The 17,654-nt window shown below is 43.3% G+C and overlaps 1 protein-coding gene and 1 pseudogene across 1 annotated transcript in view; one reads left to right on the top strand and one right to left on the bottom strand.

Moving 5' to 3' along the window:
* The window catches only part of LOC132868329 (uncharacterized), an 86,124-nt gene that overhangs the window by 28,208 nt on the left and 40,262 nt on the right, over positions 1-17,654 (top strand). The window lies entirely within an intron of this gene.
* Positions 1,702-4,167, bottom strand: LOC132868327 (piggyBac transposable element-derived protein 4-like; annotated as a pseudogene).

The following is a 17,654-nucleotide window of genomic DNA, read 5'->3' as shown; positions in this document are numbered from 1 at the left end:
TAGAAAAAAACTTTGCACCTACTGTTTCCCACAAACTGTGTTCGAACCATTTCACAGAGGATTCTTTCAACTTTAATACTCAGGTACTGAGCGATATTAATTGCCAAGCCAAATTTAAGAGGCCGTATAGCCGGGTTCATGGAGGCAGTGATAGCGCCATAATATACAGGGCCTAACATTCCTACAACTGTAGAGACAGTCAAGAAATCCTGTAACATTAATGGACATTTAAATAAATGTTATGTTGGTAAGTTTGTTTAACTTTTCTTAATTTTCATCTCTTTCGCCAAACGGCGTACTGTTGTTGGCTGTGTGATGGCATTTCACCATTTTGAATGTTTTCATCTCGGACTCTGGAAGCATTGTATCTCAATCAATCTCGAAAAATATCAGCAAAAAAAAAAATAGTTTGCAATGGACTTTAGCTAGATCTATGATGACCTTTCAATGTATGATACAAAAATAATACTTCTTTCAACAGATCATTAGCCTTTGAGCAGAATTGTTTTTAACTTACCAGGAAGTGTTATCGAGCCAGTTTCATGGGGACTGAATGAACCCTCACTCTCAGAATCATCTGACCCGTCAGAGTAAATACAAGATCCATGTTCATGTGAATTTCCAGCTATCGGTTCGAATTGATAAGGTCTAACTTCACATCTCTGTGAAACATCGGGAATGTCACTGTCGATGGTGTCCATTTCGGTAACCTGTTTACATTAGATTCCCAAGCGCTGGCTCCTTGGAAAGTTTTTGTTCCGTCACAGGTCACGTGACCACCTAGCTCATTAACGAATCCTTGGCTGATGTATAAAAAAACTTGAATAATGTGATGATTTTCACATTTTTGACGCCCTGCAGTGATTTAGATGGCATTTCTTATGTCCTTTATACATAATTATGCCCAGAAAAAAATCCATGTCCCATATCCTTTAACGATCGTTGCATTCTTGCAGGCACCACTTTTCAATCAATTTGACAAACGGGTATTAAATCCTTGCCCATAGCCTGTGTGCATCAGGCTCAGCTATGCAATATGCTAAATCGCTATACAATTTCAGCTAGCCAGGCCAGCGCAGCACTATCTAGTCTTCTGTGAACTTCATAGCCTAATCCCTGACCCTGAACACAAGATGTTTCCATCATAGTCCATACCCGCTACTGTCTTTCATCCACATCAACATTTTTTGGCGCATCCCCTCACATGCCTTCTCCTTTTCTTTCTTTCTCTTCCTAACTTGGGCACCTGATAACTTTTTCGCTTTCTCCATCCTGCCTTAAACAATCACCCGGTCTATGGGCGACAGCTACTGTGTGGAGCGCTCAGCAGCACCTCCTCCTCTCCTCTCCTCTCCTCCAAGGTGAGTAGCCTAGGAAAGTAAGGGACGTTGGACGTTTCTTTACTATTTTAACCCTTGTACGGTCTTCGTTTTTGTGTTCCACAGGGGTAGCTGCTGGGTCGGATTGACCCATGGCATTTTTGGGTCCTTAATTCAACCTATTGAAACCTTTTTTTGTTAAAATACTCAGCAGATGTTTACTTCATCCCATTTGCAAGTAATATAAACAAAACTTGTTACATTTGTTCCCTTCACCTGTGTTAAATCATATGATTATGAATAGAAATGCTACTCGTTTTTGTTTATTTTTTTTTATTAAAATGTAAAAACATAAGGAATTGCATCATAAAACAGCCACAACTGACAATTATCAACAAATTGACAAATTAAGCAAGTTTGCCCAGAACTATTTCATCAGAAATTTAACCTTATCAGGTCAGTTTACACTATATCTGCCTGAACAACATTTAAGCCCTTTGAACACGGCCATTTTCATGCCAGGCTATACCACACATGAGGAGCAGAATTTCACTGTGTGCATATTGCAAATGTACTTCTTGCACTTGGTACATGTATACGGTGTTTTTCTGTCCATCTTGGGCCCACACACTTCACAGCGCTTCCTTTTGTTGCTGGCCCCATTCTATGTGAAAGATAAAAAGATAAGGACCTTTACTAACTCTCCTTTCTCATGCACACAAATTATTATACAGCACCAACCTCAAACACTTACCTCAGGCACTGCTGCTGGTTCTGTGATTTGGCAGGATGTGGCACCATCATCTTCCTTCTGAATTCTCCGCACGATGGCTGCAGAGACTGAGGATCTTGGAAGATGTTGTCTTCTAACAATTTGAGGTCTCACCAGCATTTTCCCCAATTCCTCAAGAAAGAGACGCCTCTTCTGCAGCTTTCCCCTATTCCACTCTGGGCTCAGTGACATCCAAATGACGAAGGCATTGTAAGCGGAGATATCTAAGATGTCGAAAAATATCACCAGAGGCCATCGTAGGGTCCTCCTTTTGCAGCTGTAAGAGGTCACCAGCTTGTCAAGGTTGTCCACCCCTCCTTTTGTGGCATTATAATCCAGGATCATCTCAGACTTTTGATGGTCCTGGCCACAGATTCTCCCGTCCCGGTGCAGAGTACTCATGAGTACCACATTTTTCCCTTTCTTTGGGACATACGATACCAGGGTTGTGTCAGCTGTGAATGCAAACTTTGATGATTGAACACGCCTTTCCTCTGTTTTCAGCAGCTGGGGAGGGAGCTCTGTCTTGTTTTTGCGTACTGTTCCAAGCATTGTCAGTTTACGCTTCAGCAGCTCCTGCCCCAACTGGTGTGATGTGAAAAAATTATCACATGTGATGTTGTGCCCAGAAAGCCCCTGAGCCATATCGAGGACCACTCTCATACCTTGATTTTTTTCAGGTGTTCCTCCAGTGCGTTTCCCTGTGTAGACTTGCAGGTTCCAAGCATATGATGAAGCAGCATCACAGGCAACCCAAATCTTTATGCCATACTTGGCAGGCTTAGATGGTATATACTGCCGAAATGGGCAGCGGCCCCGAAATGGCATCAGCTGCTCATCGATGGTGACATTGGGCCCAGGGTTGTAAAGCAGTGGGAGACGGGCCACCTACTTGTCCCACACTGTCCTGATGGCTGCTAATTTGTCTCTCTGGCGTCGAGCTGGTCTGTCCTCACGGTCATCAAAACGGATGATCCTGGAAAGCATTTTGAATGTTTTCAGAGGCATTATTGAACGAAACAGTTCTCTGCCTGTTTCTTCATGCCACAGGGATTCTGTGGCCTCCCCTTTGGACCTAAAAACACCTGCCAGGATGAGAACCCCAAAGTAAGCATCCAAATCAGTTTCATCCAAACCCTTCCACCTCTCTCCAAAAACTCTGCTTCCTTCTAAATTGGAGCAATCCAGAATGATTTTCTTGATGGGGTATGTCATGAAAAGGTCAAAAGACTTGATGTCTTGTGCATGAGTGACTGCCAAACGTGTAGGTCCTGGTATCATCTGAATCACATTGGCAGCCAGGCGGGGGGCTTCATTTCTTGAGCAGGAAGACCATTCAATTCTGCCATCTTTTGACATCCATATGTTGTCATTTTCAAGCTGCTGACAGTCTGATCCTATGCCTGGCTGCTCAGTGGCTGATCTTGTGACTTCCTGCTGGCGGGCTGGTCCTGAAGTTCTCTTTCGTTTTGATGCAGGCTGACGGGCTGGTCCTACGGCTGGCTCCACACAGGCTGGTCCTAATTCTGTCCTCTCATAGGCTGGTCCTGAGGCTCGCTTGCGTTTTGAAGCAGGCTGACGGGCTGGTCCTACAGCTGGCTCCTCACAGGCTGGTCCTGGCGCCAACTGTTCAGAGGCTTGTCCTCGCTGCTCATATCGTCCAGGCTGCTGAAGGTCTGGTCCTGAGGCTATTTTACTTTTTGGACCTGGCTGATGCTCATCCTCTTCTTCAAACTCAGTGTCAGACTCTGAATTTTCAGAAATATGATCCTCATTTTCTGAAACTTCTTCCTCTGCATCATCTTCAAATCCTTCTGTCTCTTCCAGTATCAATTCCAAAGCAGTTTGAACTGAAAATCGCTTTGCCATCTTGTGTGGTATGGAACCACACTGACCGAGATATTTATACTGTCTCCCCAAGATTCTTTCCCGCAGGGCAGAGGGTGAAATGTTGCAAGAAATGTTGCAACCTAGTGTGGGAACAGCACTGGTGGCTCACTAAGCTCATCATTTACCTGCTTTATGGCCCTTTTCCACTACCCTTTTTCAGCTCACTTCAGCTCGCTTCAGCTCACTTCAGCCCGACACGGCTCGCGTTTCGACTACCAAAAACCAGCACGACTCAGCTCGTTTCAGCCCTGCTTAGCCCCTAAAACTCGCACCGTTTTGGGGTAGGGCTGAAGCGAGCCAAACCGTGCTGACTGAGGCTGGGGGCGTGAGCAGACACTCCCCTGTGCACTGATTGGTGAGGAGGAGTGTCCTCACATGCCCACACACGCCCCGCGAGCGCGCTGGGATCTGTAAACACCGCAAACCCGGAAGAATAATAATTACGAATTACGAGAATTTCTGAAGCCTTATGCGCCTCGCCTCATCTATACGCTCTTGCCAGTATCTGTCCGCGTTGTCAAGCCACAGCACCAAGACCAGCAACACTAACGACTCCATGTCCTCCATGTTTATTGTTTACTATTCGGGTCGTGAGACTACCGCTTAAAAGATCACTGAATCAGTGACATATACAGAGCATCGTGGACGAGTTCGCGGAGCGCAAGGCTCGCCGTATGCCCTTCAAATAATGCGCGCAGTAGGCTATTGATGTTTTATTATGAGCCATGTACAGTATGTCGCCGAATGTTTTTTTGTTTCTGAGTTACATGCTCGTTTGAAGGACTTAATGTACAAAATAACATAGTTGCACCCCGTAGTGTTGAAATTGGTAAACACAGTGCATTCAGTGAGGTTTGCACCGCCCTCCTTTTATTTCTGTCTCTTCCTGTCACTGTTGCAACCTCTGAGCGCTCATTCGTATGCCCTTCAAATAATGTGCGCAGTATAGGCTATTGATGTTTTATTATGAGCCATGTACAGTATCCTAATGTTTTTTGTTTCTGAGTTACATGTTCGTTTGAAGGACTTGATGTACTAAATAACATAGTTGCACCCGGTAGTGTTGAAATTGGTAAACACCGCAGTTGCGGACATTTTGTAGCCTAAAATGATGTTATGATAAGCTTTAATAAAGGGTCCGGTCATTTGCCCCGCCCCCGGCCCGGCTCTGACTTGTTCCGCCACTGTCACTGATGTCACTGTTTGCGCTGCTTAACGACATCACATGACGTCCACCCACTTTCGCTAACTCCACCCAATGTGTCCACCCACTTCCAGCCAGCACGGTTCAGCGCGGTTGTAGTCGAAATGCAACTCCAACAGCCCCGCTCAGCTCGACTCAGCTCGACTCGGCACGGCACGGCTCAGCCGCGTTTGTAGTGGAAAAGCGGCATTACTCTCTCCCTCCCCCTCTCTCACACACACTCTCTCCCTCCCCCTCTCTCACACACACTCTCTCCCTCCCCCTCTCTCTCACACACACACACACACACAGAAAGGCCCAGAAAGGAGGTAGGGGAAATGAGGGTACACAGGACCTATGATTTCCACACTTTAACTAGCCCTGGGTCCAGTGGACCCGAAGACCCTGTATGTAATACAAATGTGAAGGGGGGGTCAATTTTTTTTTCCTGATTTATGTTCCTCACAGAAAATGAGCCAAGGCCAATGAATCTCAGTTTGAAAAATATTTATTTGTATCATTTTTCTTAAGATGAAAACTGAAAACGGGTCACACTGACCCGAAAACCTTACAAGGGTTAAGCAGAATATTTTGAGCATAGTCAAGAGTTAAAAGCACAAGAGTAGTTTTAAAACATAGCATGATAATTTTTTGTCCCTCGCTTGTTTTGGCGCCCCCCCCCCGGCGGAGCGCCCTATGCACCGCATATAGGGCATACCCCGTTTTTGCGCCACTGCTGTGTGTGATAATCGTTAGCCTGCTGACAAACAAGTACACGAGCTAAAGTTATTCATAATTATATTCACAGCTCACATTTTGATTTATGGCTGCTCTCTAATCATTATTGTTACTTCGAGCGAGTTTCTTTGTGGAGTTGAATTATTGCTAATCCTCTGTTTGTTATTCGTCACTTGTGGTTTTAATAATGTCCGCTGATATGATGTTGATAAGACCGCTTTCACACGGCGGGTTTTTGTGGAGAAAAATCGCTGCCTGAAGCTTCCTTTGTGCTGATAAAAAGCTGCTCGTGTCACCAAATCGAAAAAATAAAATAAAATCAGCCCAGCATGCTCAAACTGCTCCGTTATCCAGATTACAGGCTCCATTTTAGAAAGAAAGGAAGAAAAAAAGCCTGTGTAATGACTGGGGTTGTCGGACATTATTCAGGCGAGCACACACTGGAGGTCCAGAATTGAACCGTAATTCCCTTGTAGATTAAAGTTCGAGGCGCATTTCTAGTTTCAGGGGGGAAAAGACCTTTTACAGAGATCAAGTTCACAGTCCATTGCTGTTCAGGAGTCACACTGCGGAATGAATGAAAGGACTTCTGTTCCTTGATGGGTTTATTGTCATGCAAATGTTGCACCGATTTCCTTTTAAATGGCTGGAAGAGAAGCTGCTTCATCACCCAGATCCATTTCAAACCCACTGCAACTCACAGTCCAGAACCGACAGTCCATCTCTTCTGTCTTATCCCACTCCCAGAACCGCTTTCTCTTCCTTCCTTTATTTATTTATTTATTTATTTATTTTGTTGTTGTTTCTGAATCTGTTTCAATTGTAACTATTTTAAATATATTTGTAACTACACATTATAGGCTCCAGCTTGCCTGCGACCCTGTAGAACAGGATAAAGCGGCTTGAGATAATGAGATAATAATAATAATAATAATAATAACTGGACACCAGATTTCATGAAAAACCGTTCACGACTTTTTGGGTTATGTTGGAAACAAACAAACAAACAAACAAACAAACAAACAAACGGAAGTGAAAACATAACCTGCGTGATGAGGTCATCATATAATATAAATGAATAAATTCATATTTATTCATAAATTCTCATATACTTACAAATATCTTGTAATAAATCCTCCAACCCGAATGAATAAATGAATGAATCCTCCATTCAGTCGAAGCTTTGCCCAGACGGATTCAGGAAAATGAACCAAAAATGTTCAAAATTCGTTCCAAATAATTGCACAAAAAGAAAAAAAAATGAATAATAAAAAATAATCTGAGGCTTGTTTTCGAAAACTGCATCAGGATTTAAACCTGACTCTCCTGAATTCTCTGCAGCCCGAAGTCCAGCTGTGACAGAGGTTTTTGTCCAGCAGTTTATCGTTGTGGTAACTACCACCACGGTGATGTACACAAGCACAAAACCCTCCAGTCACGAGCAGTTTCACATCGGGGGAGGAGAAAAAAACCCTCCTGGAAGCCTGATAAAGACTAAAGAGGCTCATCCCCGAGTCCCCTAACTGTACATGTGGCTCAGGACGGAGTGTGTAGAAAGCATTTTCATCTCTGATCCTGCACCAATATCAGGAGCATCAGTCTTTCGGGAAAAATCGCATTTCACACGTGATCTTGTGCTTTTCACGTGCGAGTAACATGTGATCCCATAAAGCTCATTTCAATATGTTCTACTGTAAACTTAAATAAACCCGATAATTCCTGTGAATAATACGAGATCACGGGAAAATGAAAAATAAAACCCCACATGTCCAAAATTAAACCTGTGAAAATAAGTGAATGGTGTTAATCACATGCGCAAAAATAAACACACCCCTTCCATGTGATTAAAAACTGTGTGAAACACATCATATGCAATTTCTAAAAATCACCAGTGAAGCATGTGATAATTTACATGTAAAGTTCGTGGGTTTTTTCTTCTTTCTTGGATGTGAAGAGCTCAAAAATATTTCCCAACGCATAAAAAGTCATTAAATAAGTCAGTATCTGTCAGGTTTAAAGGTTTTTACACGTTCAGTACAGCAGGAACTTTGACACACCGCGACAGAAATGCAGTCATTTAAAAGTCCAAACAGACTGAAAATGTTGAGGCTCTACATATTAAACATCATTAAATAATTTCATAATGATGCACAAATTTATTTATTTTTAATTTATTGCAAAATGTGAAAAAGGCAACAAATTATATGAAGGTAAAATGCTTTAATAATGTTTTAAAGCAGTTTATGAATGTAGGGAGCAGTTAGCCACAGTTTGTATTTGTATCACTCTGGCATTTGAAGAATGAATTAGAATTGAAAGCCACAGTTAATGTATTCACACAGACAGATGTTTTTGTACCGGGGTGTACTGACTACGTTTACATGCACGTCCAAATCGAGCTGCTGTTGGTAATCGAGCAAAGGGTCCCAGCAGGGGTGCCAGAGAAATCCAATCCTACATGCACAAGTGAAATCGGGCTATTGTGCAAGGTGCATTGTGCACCCGAGCCACACGTGGCGCTACACGCCCCATCGTGTTGGTACACTTCCGGTTGTCGTCATGAAGAAGAGCTATAGTGTTGCCAGATACTGCTGACGTTTTCCAGCCCAAAACATATTCAAATCCGCTAAAATGCACTTAAAACACCCAATCTGGCAACACTAGGTTCCGTGTTCAAGCTGTAGACTATGGCTACAAACTGTCCGGTGCAGACCACTGTTTTGTAATGCCGCTTTTCCACTACAAACGCGGCTGAGCCGTGCCGTGCCGAGTCGAGCTGAGCGGGGCTGTTGGAGTTGCATTTCGACTACAACCGCGCTGAACCGTGCTGGCTGGAAGTGGGTGGACACATTGGGTGGAGTTAGCGAAAGTGGGTGGACGTCACGTGATGTCGTTAAGCAGCGCAAACAGTGACATCAGTGACAGTGGCGGAACAAGTCAGAGCCGGGCCGGGGGCGGGGCAAATGACCGGGCCCTTTATTAAAGCTTATCATAACATCATTTTAGGCGACAAATGCCGCTTTTCCACTACAAACGCGGCTGAGCCGTGCCGTGCCGAGTCGAGCTGAGTCGGGCTGAGCGGGGCTATTGAAGTTGCATTTCGACTACAACCGCGCTGAACCGTGCTGGCTGGAAGTGGGTGGACACATTGGGTGGAGTTAGCGAAAGTGGGTGGACGTCATGTGATGTCGTTAAGCAGCGCAAACAGTGACATCAGTGACAGTGGCGGAACAAGTCAGAGCCGGGCCGGGGGCGGCGCAAATGACCGGGCCCTTTATTAAAGCTTATCATAACATCATTTTAGGCTACAAAATGTCCGCAACTGCGGTGTTTACCAATTTCAACACTACCGGGTGCAACTATGTTATTTAGTACATCAAGTCCTTCAAACGAACATGTAACTCAGAAACAAAAAACATTAGGATCCTGTACATGGCTCATAATAAAACATCAATAGCCTATACTGCGCACATTATTTGAAGGGCATACGAATGAGCGCTCAGAGTGGTGACAGGAAGAGTCAGAAATAAAAGGAGGGCGGTGCAAACCTCACTGAATGCACTGTGTTTACCAATTTCAACACTACGGGGTGCAACTATGTTATTTTGTACATTAAGTCCTTCAAACGAACATGTAACTCAGAAACAAAAAAACATTAGGCGACTTAATACTGTACATGGCTCATAATAAAACATCAATAGCCTACTGCGCGCATTATTTGAAGGGCATACGGCGAGCCTTGCGCTCCGCGAACTCGTCCACGATGCTCTGACTGATTCAGTGAGCTTTTAAGCGGTAGTCTCACGACCCGAATAGTAAACAATAAACATGGAGGACATGGAGTCGTTAGTGTTGCTGGTATTGGTGCTGTGGCTTGTTGTCACCGACAACGCCAACAGATACTGGCAAGAGCGTATAGATGAGGCGAGGCGCATAAGGCTTCAGAAATTCTCGTAATTCGTAATTATTATTCTTCCGGGTTTGCGGTGTTTACAGATCCCAGCGCGCTCGCGGGGCGTGTGTGGGCATGTGAGGACACGCCTCCTCACCAATCAGTGCACAGGGGAGTGTCTGCTCACGCCTCCAGCCTCAGTCGGCTCGCTTTGGCTCGCTTCAGCCCCACTCCAAAACGGTGCGAGTTTTAGGGGCTAAGCAGGGCTGAAACGAGCTGAGTCGTGCTGGTTTTTGGTAGTCGAAACGCGAGCCGTGTCGGGCTGAAGTGAGCTGAAGCGAGCTGAAGTGAGCTGAAAAAGGGTAGTGGAAAAGGGCCAAAAATGTCCGCAACTGCGGTGTTTACCAATTTCAACACTACCGGGTGCAACTATGTTATTTAGTACATCAAGTCCTTCAAACGAACATGTAACTCAGAAACAAAAAACATTAGGATACTGTACATGGCTCATAATAAAACATCAATAGCCTATACTGCGCACATTATTTGAAGGGCATACGAATGAGCGCTCAGAGGTTGCAACGCTGACAGGAAGAGTCAGAAATAAAAGGAGGGCGGTGCAAACCTCACTGAATGCACTGTGTTTACCAATTTCAACACTACGGGGTGCAACTATGTTATTTTGTACATTAAGTCCTTCAAACGAACATGTAACTCAGAAACAAAAAAACATTCGGCGACATACTGTACATGGCTCATAATAAAACATCAATAGCCTACTGCGCGCATTATTTGAAGGGCATACGACGAGCCTTGCGCTCCGTGAACTCGTCCACGATGCTCTGTATGTCACTGATTCAGTGAGCTTTTAAGCGGTAGTCTCACGACCCGAATAGTAAACAATAAACATGGAGGACATGGAGTCGTTAGTGTTGCTGGTCTCGGTGCTGTGGCTTGCTGTCACCGACAACGCGGACAGATACTGGCAAGAGCGTATAGATGAGGCGAGGCGCATAAGGCTTCAGAAATTCTCGTAATTCATAATTATTCTTCTTCCGGGTTTGCGGTGTTTACAGATCCCAGCGCGCTCGCGGGGCGTGTGTGGGCATGTGAGGACACGCCTCCTCACCAATCAGTGCACAGGGGAGTGTCTGCTCACGCCCCCAACCTCAGTCGGCACGGTTTGGCTCGCTTCAGCCCTACCCCAAAACGGTGCGAGTTTTAGGGGCTAAGCAGGGCTGAAACGAGCCGAGTCGTGCTGGTTTTTGGTAGTCGAAACGCGAGCCGTGTCGGGCTGAAGCGAGCTGAAGTGAGCTGAAAAAGGGTAGTGGAAAAGGGCCATAAGACAACTTATTTTGCACAATAATATTTTTCTAAAGTCCATTTTTTTGCTTACAATTTAACTTATGTCTTAATAAACACACAAAAAGTTCAGTTGTTTTGTTTGTATTGACATTCTTCAGATATTGGACCTATATACACACACACACAAATACAATGACTTGTTTATGTACACAATTCACAGCTATGCAACAGCTGTACAGATGTATTTGGTGATACAGTAAGTGAGCTAAATTTTAACAGTGCAAACAATGCCACAAAAAGAAAAGATTCATGCCGTTGTCACGATTCGTTGTCATGCCGACCGAGGCTGTTGTGTTTCCCGTTTGTGGGCTCGTCACTCGTCACTTCCGGAAGTAGCTCGACAACTAGCTCGATAGGGTATTGAGGTATTTCACTCACGTGACCAAGTCATGTGATGCTGCCATTTTGGACGGCACGGCTCGAATCAGTTTGAATGCGAGGAAGGCGACAAACGAAAAACATAAAAGAAAAAGGAGCGAGATGCAGAAAACACCTTCACTATCCAGTGATGTAGGGCATTTACAGGGCGAGCAGAGGGAGAGGTATTTGCAAAAATTGAGGTTAGCAGGCTTAGAGAACGATGTTTACCTGCTTCCACCAGGATTGTTCACTGACGTACGGAAGTACACGAAGCCCTCGTCTTTACCTGACTTCGGCCCACATGATCTGTATACCTATGTCGTTAAAAACCCATCGCCATACACAGGTATTGATCTGAAAGCGTATAAGAGTTTGGATGCCTACAAATATTTTGTGTCAGGCTGGGTAACATGCCTACATCAGTGGGTCGTCCCTGGAGCCGGTGGTCGCCATCTGATTACAGCTAAGGTTTGTTCACATTTTCATTTACTTTCGGTCCTCAGGATAAACAAAATGTTATTAAATGTCATTGAAATAACTTCTTAGTCTGTTGAGACATGGCCCGTTATAAATTTGCTGTTACCAGGCAATGACCAAGAACTGTATTATTAGGGTCGGTGTCTGTGTTGTAGCAGTGTACTAGCAGCTAGCTGTTAGCACTAGCTAATGTCAACAACATCGTAGCTAGTATGTTACTGTAGCAATATTTACGTTCAGTCATTTGGATGACTGTTAAAACCTTTCAGTCTCAAGTTTTTCCTTTACTGGATTTACTAGTTTACTGAGCTAGCGCGCTCGGCCAAACCGGGAGCCATCGCGCGCTCTCCGGCCGGGCCGGGAGCCATCGCGCGCTAGCTCAGTAAACTAGTAAATCCAGTAAAGGAAAAACTTGAGACTGAAAGGTTTTAACAGTCATCCAAATGACTGAACGTAAATATTGCTACAGTAACATACTAGCTACTGTTGTTGACATTAGCTAGCTTGCCGTCCAAAATGGTGGACACCGGGGCGTCACGTGACCCTGTGACGTCAGGTGAAATACCTCAATACATGCTCAAAGTAGCTCGGCAGAAATCGCATAAACTAGGTCGTGTAGCTCGATTCCGAGAAATCAAGTTCGGTTCAATTTCAGCCGAATTAAGGTGTATACATGGCATTTTGAACTTCGATTTCAGTCGAGCAACGGCAGAAATTCGATTCTCTCTATGTGCATGTAAACGTAGTGAGTGTTTTATGCCATTACAAAAACCTGCTGCTGAGACTGAACTTCTGTGGACTCATAAAATGTGTTGAGAGAAGTGATTAATAGTGTTCACCTATAATATGAGTAACCGTGTACTTTGAGGAGTTTTAAGTAACTTTATCATAAAAGTGGTTCGTGAAGAAGAATAAATAAATGAAACGATCTCGATCTATATACTTTGACAGTGTGCCTCATCAAGTATTGCTTGAAACTTGTTAAATGAAAGAATGTTTCAAGCACAATATTATTTACAAGTCTTGTATGTGGACTGAAACATTGTGTTCCTGAAACTATTTCTGTTTCGATGTGTTTGCATCTTGATGTCTTCTTGTCTGCAGTCTTGTTGACCGTAGACTGATCCTTCAAGTCTTAACCTTCTGGCAGAGGCAACCAGGTTTGGAGCGTGAATACACTCGTACTCAGCAGAATTCGCGCCATCAATTTCACAAGCACCCCTGCACTCATTGCAAAACAGCCCACAACACTTTCATAATTTCCAGCAGTTATCAGGTACTTTTTTTATCGATGCAGTCCCCTTTTATTCATCGACATCGCACAAGTGTGTGTGGACAAAAAGTTCTCCATCTAACACATGATTCCTGTTGTATTTCCAGTGATGCTGAGTGAATTACATGCACTGAGTTTTGTGTACTGCTCTGACAATCTGTCTTTGGATTGAAAACCTCTTTGACTTTTCACATCATGTTGGATGGATTTTACAGAGCTGCAACATCATATTGATTATTAGTTGAGATTCAACTTTGGCATTGAACAAGTACTAAAACAAGAAATGCATTTGGGATCCAATCAGAAGTGCAAATTTGCATCAAAGTGAAATGCATATCAAAGTTGACAGGCCGATTGTAATACGAGTCTGTAATGAGAGTATTAGGATCAATAAATATGCGTCCAGACAGACAGATATAAACACACGTATAATTAGACATAGATATTGCATGATAGACTTTAATTTGAATTTTTAAATAATATTGTATTTTTTTCTAGAGACTGAGAGCAACATTTGGAGCAAAGAGTGAAAAAATGTAAATAAGAAGATAAGCAAGAGATTAAAAAAGACATTTGCTTCAGGTCTGATTTGCCCTTTATTAAAATATTATTTAGGATGCCAATAATTTAGCTAAACTTGGAGAATTTCGATGAAAAATATTTTCAAAAAATGCCATATGAATTAATTTATTTTAAAAAGGACAAACATGAGAATCATTTCTTTATTATTTTAATTCTTTGAGTTCACATTCTGGCACTGACTCTGTACTGCTTAGTTAACATGGGAGTGGTTTTTGTAATGGAGTGCATCACTGTGATGGAGTGGGGGCCACAGTGTTTCATGCCATTACAAAAACCCATTGGCCTGTGCAGATCATGTTTTCAGTCTCTTTTCGTGTTTAAAATACAAATAGCTAATATTTTTAAAAGAAAACAACATTCCAGAAGATTTGAATAATGTTACCAACAGTCAGTTTACTAGATTATTGAAACAGTCTGCCTTAAAAATAATATAATTCTTTCTTTCTGACATAAAATTTTTAGTAGTCGCCTTCCCCAAGACTGCATATTGTGATCTAAAGGGGATCTACAGTCATTCTTTTCATGTTGTATCAGGTGGCAAGAATTACTGTGTATTATAAACTGTAAAACGAATTATCTACAATTGATTTAATCCTTATTTTATAGTTTTATTCAAGCAACACCATGGAGCCATCGCCCTCATGGTAGGAAAATTCATCCCGGATGGGACATCAGTCCACTGCAGACTGCATTATTGGAATGCCGAATGATAGTTTTACACTGGCTGTCTTATCGAGTTATGAAAAGTATTTATTAGTTTTTTAAAAATGGTTTATACAGTAAATAAATAAAAAATTACTCTTGCTGTCTACTTTTGCTTTCAACATTCACGTTGTTGTTTTTTTTGGGGGGGGGGACTTTTTAAGAAATCTTTCACAGAATAAATGGCAAAACCCCGCTGATAAAATGGTCAGTCAAGTATCTGAGTTACTTGTGTAATATTATGCAGACTGCTGGAAATTCATCATTCTGCTCTCCATGATGCAGGTGTTTCCTGATGTGGCCTTTAAACCATTTGCACGATGCACGAACTGAAAAGTACTATAAATTACAGCAACTGTGCCCTGCACCCTCACTTTATGGTCATGATGACAGGAATAGTACATTTTTGGAGGAAAAAAATGCAAAAAGATCCTGATCTGAATACAACAGGGGCTTCGTGCAGAACCTTGCGTTTATGGGGACATGAGGCCACTGGGAGAGGGTTTTTTCCCCACACACAGATTTGCAAGAATTAATAATATGAGTTTGTCAATGGTTTGTGGTTTAATTACTGAAGATAGGTTAATAACAGCTTTCTGTTCAATTCATTTGTATTGCGTTTTTAACAATGGACCTTGTCACAAAGAAGGGGGGACCAAACCACTGTCCCAAAACACAAAGCTCATGAACTCTCCAGATCTGTGCCTTTACCCAAGAGAAAAGCTCTGAACAAAAAGCCTGAATAAACAGAGGTTTTCAGCTGTGACTTAAAGACTGAGTCGTGTGTAATGTGTCATGTCTGTTGTACGTTCCTTAACTTTATTAATATGGCGTCTCTCATATGGCTGAAGCGTATAGCTATGTGTCATCAGCATAACAGTGGAAGCTAATATAATGTTTATGAGTAACTGTACCCAGAAGTAACGTATATGGAGGAAACAAGCAGTAGGCCTAATGCAGAACCTTTTCGTACACCAAACTTTCCTTTAGTCTGCACGGAGAAGCCACCATTTCCATCGACAACCTGATAATAATCAGTCAAATAACACCTGAGCCAGGAGAGGGCTGTTTCTTTCACTCCAACAACATTTTCTCATTGATCGAAGGGAATAAAATCACACACTGGTGATCAGAGGCCAGTAGTAGGTCATTTACCACTTTAAAAGTGCTGTCTCAGTACTGTCATGAGGCCATAATCTTGACTGATAGATCTCATGAATGTTATGAACGTGCTCGAGTCTGTGAGTGGACTTGAGAACTTCATGAATCAATTAAACTGTGCTTTGGAAATGTTCATGTGCCGGTCAACCACATTTTTGGAAAGCCCTTTTGTTTTTCACATCATGCTGAATGACGGTTTTTCCAGGTGTGCAAATTGATTACTTCAGAGATACAAGAAATGGCAACAGTATAGTTCTTGGAAACAAAAGGCAATAAAAGAAAATGCATCTTATTTAAATATCCTTCTGAGGCCCAAGAATGTCCAGAGGGGAATCTTGAGCAAAATTTTTTAAATGAAATGTATTTTTCTTCGAGAAAGATGTATAGTTTTTTTCAGTCAAGTCTCATCTTATCTCATTATCTCTAGCCGCTTTATCCTGTTCTACAGGGTCGCAGGCAAGCTGGAGCCTATCCCAGCTGACTACGGGCGAGAGGCGGGGTACACCCTGGACAAGTCGCCAGGTGATCACAGGGCTGACACTTATGGCCCTTTTCCACTACCCTTTTTCAGCTCACTTCAGCTCGCTTCAGCTCACTTCAGCCCGACACGGCTCGTGTTTCGACTACCTCAGAACAGCACGACTCAGCTCGCTTCAGCCCTGCTTAGCACCCAAAACTCGCACTGTTTTGGAGTGGGGCTGAAGCGAGCTGAGTGAGGCTGGGGGCATGAGCAGACACTCCCCTGTGCACTGATTGGTGAGGAGGAGTGTCCTCACATGCCCACACACGCCCCGCAAGCACGCTGGGATCTGTAAACACCGTAAACCCGGAAGAAGAAGAATTACGAGAATTTCTGGAGCCTTATGCGCCTCGCCTCATCTATACGCTCTTGCCAGTATCTATTGGCGTTGTCGGTGACAACAAGCCACAGCACCAAGACCAGCAACACTAACGACTCCATGTCCTCCATGTTTATTGTTTACTCTCCGGGTCGTGAGACTACCGCTTAAAAGGTCACTGATGTCACTGTTTGCGCCGCTTAACGACATCACGTGACATCCACCCACTTTCGCTAACTCCACCCAATGTGTCCACCCACTTCCAGTCAGCACGGTTCAGCGCGGCTGTAGTCGAAATGCAACTCCAATAGCCCCGCTCAGCTCGACTCAGCCCAGCTCAGCACGGCATGGCTCAGCCCGACTCAGCCGCGTTTGTAGTGGAAAAGCGGCAATAGACACACACAACCATTCACACTCACGTTCACACCTACGGTCAATTTAGAGTCGCCAGTTAACCTAACCTGCATGTCTTTGGACTGTGGGGGAAACCGGAGCACCCGGAGGAAACCCACGCGGACACGGGGAGAACATGCAAACTCCGCACAGAAAGGCCCTCGCCGGCCACGGGGCTCGAACCCGGACATTCTTGCTATGAGGCGACAGCGCTAACCACTACACCACCGTACCGCCCTTTTCAGTCAAGTAAATTATTTAATTATTCAGTCAACTTAATTGTGGATTTATTATTTTCTAAAATCAATTTTGAATTGAAGCAATTTTGGTGGTGAATGTTGGACATTTGTTCCTATGTGACATGTGGGAGTAGTTTTTGTCACAGAGTGTATCACTGTGCTGGCTGGGGCACAATGGTTTATGCCATTACAAAAACCTGTTGGTGAAACTGAAGCCTGATAAACATCATTGAATAAAGTTTGAACTCTGATGTTTCATGTTTAAGAACTGCCTTGAATGCTTCAGAAAGTAGAGTACAGTTTAAGGAGTTCACACTTGATGCACATTTTTCTTCTTAAAAATTATCAATAAGGTGAGTTCATGTTGAAAAAATACAGAGGGTCTCTGACTGCCTTGAGGAAGGTTAACAATCATAATTTTCTTCAAGAAAAAATATTTGACAGTTTATCATCCTGTCACATAAGCCTT

Source organism: Neoarius graeffei, chromosome 20 (assembly GCF_027579695.1).
Source record: "Neoarius graeffei isolate fNeoGra1 chromosome 20, fNeoGra1.pri, whole genome shotgun sequence".
Classification (NCBI taxonomy): Eukaryota; Metazoa; Chordata; class Actinopteri; order Siluriformes; family Ariidae; genus Neoarius; species Neoarius graeffei.
This window is presented reverse-complemented; position numbering and strand designations above follow the sequence as displayed.